The sequence below is a fragment of the Lactuca saligna genome, chromosome 1, assembly GCF_052625555.1.
Source record: "Lactuca saligna cultivar CGN05327 chromosome 1, ASM5262555v1, whole genome shotgun sequence".
Taxonomy (NCBI): Eukaryota; Viridiplantae; Streptophyta; class Magnoliopsida; order Asterales; family Asteraceae; genus Lactuca; species Lactuca saligna.
In genome coordinates, this window is record NC_136417.1 from 47,201,362 (window position 1) to 47,206,420 (window position 5,059).

Below are 5,059 nucleotides of genomic sequence, written 5' to 3' on the forward strand. Positions count from 1 at the left end.
CGGATTACCGAGGCAACAGATTGTAAGTGAAAGTCAAAGGTTTGTTGTAGCGTGTCATATGATTTTTAATAAGTATTGCTTCTCTCTCTCTCTCTCTCTCTCTCTCTCTCTCTCTCTCTCTCTCTCTCTCTCTCTCTCTATATATATATATATATATATATATATATATATATATATATATATATATATAGGGCTTAGGGAATATATGACTGTTGTGTACCTAATATTAGGTATAGAACCACCAATAACTACATAGTTTTAACAAAATATAATAAAATCTCTCTACCATCTTTCTTATATTCACTATTAGAGTAGATGATAGGCTTTGTACATATTTTATGGAGTTTTAAATATTTTATTTTGGACCACAAACCATGTATAAAAATACACTATCAACTACCTATAATTAAATCTTCATATTCAAATTTAATTTAGAAAATTATAGTGAAAGATTAAAATTGCTCACTAAAATCTCAATAAACTTCTTCCCATAACACATCAAAAAGAACCATGCAAGTATACATATGGTAGGTGTCAAAGAAAATTATAAAGCCTACTAGAAGTCTAATAAAAACAACACATTCGAAATACATAGATGTTGGAGATAAATTATGAAATTAGGAATAATATAAGCTCAAAAGCAATAGAAAATAGCTAACAAAGAAAGAAAATTATGTTTTTTTATTTAAAATGAAGTTAATTTTGATGTTTTTTTATTTAATATCTCTCTACCATCTTTCTTATATTCACTATTAGAGTAGATGATAGGTTTTGTACATATTTTTATGGAGTTTTAAATATTTTATTTTGGACCACAAACCATGTATAAAAATACACTATCAACTACCTATAATTAAATCTTCATATTCAAATTTAATTTAGAAAATTATAGTGAAAGATTAAAATTGCTCACTAAAATCTCAATAAACTTCTTCCCATAACACATCAAAAAGAACCATGCAAGTATACATATGGTAGGTGTCAAAGAAAATTATAAAGCCTACTAGAAGTCTAATAAAAACAACACATTCGAAATACATAGATGTTGGAGATAAATTATGAAATTAGGAATAATATAAGCTCAAAAGCAATAGAAAATAGCTAACAAAGAAAGAAAATTATGTTTTTTTTATTTAAAATGAAGTTAATTTCGATGGTTCTATACCTAATATTACGTACATGACAGCCACATATTCACTTTTTCCATATATATATATATATATATATATATATATATATATATATATATATATATATATATATATATATATATATATATATATATATATATATATATATATATAGGGTTAGGTTCATGTGAGACGGCCTAATTTTGTGAGACCGTGAGACGTTTTTTTTTTTTTTTTTTTTAAATTTTTTTTAGTTAATTCAAGTTCCGAAAATAATATTTAGAAAAAGAATTTTTTGATTTTTCCATTTATTTTGCATTTTAAAATTATTTTTAAAATATGTACAGTGTAATATCCTATTTAGAATATTTCACGTATTTTTTAAAAAAAAAATAGGATTTTTTTTTTATTTTTTTTTAGTTAATTCAAGTTCCGAAAATAATATTTAAAAAAAGAACTTTTAGATTTTTCCATTTATTTTGCATTTTAAAATTATTTTTTAGAATATGTCAGTGTAATATTCTATTTAGAATATTTCATTTATTTTTCAAAAAAAAAAAGAGATTTTTTTTTATTTTATTTATTATTTTTTTTAAATTTTTTTCAGTTAATTCAAGTTCCGAAACTAATATTTAAAAAAAGAATTTTTGGATTTTTCCATTTATTTTGCATTTTAAAACTATATTTAGATTTTGTCTCATGGTCTCACAAAATTAGAATGATCTCAAATGAACCTGAACATATATATATATATATATATATTAAAATGAATATACCCTTAAGGATATATAAGATTACGTATCCAAACTCACCATATTAGATCGTTTTGTATCATATATATACATTGCAATTGTTCAATATTTTTATAATACAACTCCTAAGTTGGTTTAGTTCCAAGATTTTTATAAATTTCATATTTATCATCCGCTTACATAATTTTAACTTTCAACTATAATATATATCTTAATTACCTTATAAAGTATTTTTGGTCAAATGCTAAATTTTAAGTCGTACAAACATACAATGCATTTGTACAATCAATTTATACATTACAAAAAGAGTAGAGTACATATGGTCAACAGTTGAAAGAGTCAAATCTCTTATCCCTTATTTTTAGGTTATTTTGACCCGGTTCATTCCTTATCTCCGTATTTCCCCAAATCTCGTAATTTTTGTTCACAAATCTTGGATATATATCGCTGACGTTTCCATTTATAGGGTTTAATTTATCTTTCAACATTCAACCACCATTGTCACACCCGTCGCTTTGCGCGGGTAAACGGCTAGTAGCTTAATAGGTGTTCTGTAAAATGATGTGATGTAAGAAGAAAATAATAGTGAAAATTTGAAAATATTGAAAGTAAATCAAGTTGGAGATTGGAGTTTAAGAACATTATAATGAATATATTAAACAAAACGACGTATTGTGATGGGTTTTGGGTACCTAAGATTATATACCCTTAAGGGTATATATATATATATATATATATATATATATATATATATATATATATATATATATATATATATATATATATATATATATATATATATATATATATATATATATATATATATATATATATAGTCTTCGTAAACAAAATTTATAATAGTAATATCTCCCTATAAATAATCCAGTCTTGGTAAACAAAATTTATAATAATAATACGTACCACGTTTAAAATATTGGACGTATTTTGAATATTTCAACACCATACTTTTAAAAATACAATTTATTACAACGATGAAAACGGATAAATAAAGTATGAAAACGGATATAAATAAAATATGCATTTAACCTAATAAGTTCATGTTTTATTTTTCGATTCATACTGGTGGTCAAGTCTATGGCGGCTTTAATTATCCTCATCTCTGTTCTATAAATTAAAACGCTTTTGGCAGTCAATGCCATAGATCAAACTCACCAAATTAAACATGAAGAAATCTTTTGTCTTCCTCTTGGTTCTAACTCTAGCTCTTTCCTTTTCATCTGCATATTCTCAAGATTTCATAAGCTGCATTGAATCCGACTCAGCTAATGCGAGCTCCATTTCTCAGCTCATTTACACCCCTGGCAATGCTTCTTTCCAACCCATTTGGCAATTCGCAGTCCAAAACACCAGGTTCCTTAAACCCTCCACTCCAAGACCATCAATCATCGTGACACCTACGGATGAATCACTCGTCCAAACATCTCTTCTCTGTGCCAAGAAACATGGGTACGAGATCAGGATCAGAAGTGGGGGGCATGACTTCGAGGGTCTCTCATACACTGCCGATGTTCCATTCGTTATGATCGATCTCAACAACATGAGATCTATAGACATTGACGTAGCTAACAGTACTGCATGGGTGGGGACAGGCGCTGTGCTTGGTGAACTTTACTACAGTATTGCACAGAAGTCCAACAACACCTTGTATTTCCCCGGAGGTACATGGCCTACGGTGGGGATCAGTGGGTTGATAGGTGGTGGTGGCACCGGAAACCTGTTAAGGAAATATGCTACAGCCGGTGACAATGTTTTGGATGCTCGTATCATAGATGTCAATGGAAAGATTCTCGATAGGAAGTCGATGGGTGAAGATTTGTTTTGGGCGATTCGAGGAGGTGTCGCTTCCAGTTTTGGAGTCGTTGTTGCATGGCAGTTGCAGTTGGTTCCTGTTCCAGAAAAAGTAACTGTCTTTATAGTGAATAGAACTCTCGAACAAGGTGCAACAGAACTTTTCTATAAATATCAGTCTCTTGCAACTTTTGAAGATAGAAATTTGTACATAAGATCTCAGGCAGCTTCGGAGTTTATTGGAAACACCACACAAAAAACCATGCGAATCATCTTCCAAGGAATTTATCAGGGCACAACCAACGAATTGATTCCAGTAATGGACAAAGTTTTTCCAGAGCTCGGTGTTACACGAGAGATTTGTCAAGAAATGACAAGCGTCCAATCGACACTTGTGTTTTTTGGAAGGCCAAGCACCACCCCGCTTGAGATTCTTACAAATCGATCTGCGATACCCAAGTCAAACAGCAAAACTAAATCAAACTTTGTCAGGACGCCGATCCCCATATCTGGACTGGAAAAAATCTGGAGTAAGTTTTTCGAAAACGATTTGTCAGGTGGTTTACTTATCATTCCTTCTGGAGGAAGAATGGATGATTACGCAGAGACAGCAACACCATATCCTCATAGAGCAGGAACCTTGTACTTGTTGGCTACCAGTGTAAGTTTTGTAGGTCAAGCTAACGATACAACCCCTGTGTCGCTTAGAAGATTAGCTTGGTTGCAAAGCTTGGAAGAGTTGTTGACTCCTTATGTGTCACAGAACCCGAGGGAGTCGTATGTCAATAACAATGATCTGGATATCGGTGTTGGGGCTGCGAATTATATGGAAGCAAGTGTTTGGGGCGAGAGGTACTGGAAGAGGGACAATTTCAGGAGGTTGATTCGAATCAAGGCTAATGTTGATCCAGATAATTTTTTTAAGTTCCCACAGAGTATCCCAGTCTTTAAACGCCGAGGTCTCGCACAATAAAGATGATAATAATAATAATCTAGAATAATAAGGTTCGTTGCCATTTTATGAAGCTCTATATATCAAGTCTACGCTGGTGTTGTTGTTTCTCGTTTATTTTATAGCATTTTATATTGCGATTCATATTTTTTGTCTTCTGTTTACTGTTTGTGTAAAGAATAATAATAATGGAGAATAAATTGATTTCTTTTAATTTATGTCCTAACTACACTCTACGTAGCAGTGTAATTTTTTGAGTGATTTATAACCTTCAATTCATTTACTGCTTACACTATTTCTACATAGATCGCTAGACTTCAAGGGCCTTCTTTTTCAAGACCCGCTTTTACTTAAGTTACACGACACCAAAAGCAACCTGATGTAAATTTTTCTCTACATAATATCATGCAAGTTGA

The 5,059-nt window shown here is 30.5% G+C and overlaps 1 pseudogene; it reads left to right on the top strand.

Moving 5' to 3' along the window:
• Positions 1-3,028: 3,028 nt before the first annotated feature.
• LOC145035486 (tetrahydroberberine oxidase pseudogene) lies at positions 3,029-4,857 on the top strand (annotated as a pseudogene).
• The last annotated feature ends 202 nt before the right edge of the window (positions 4,858-5,059 follow it).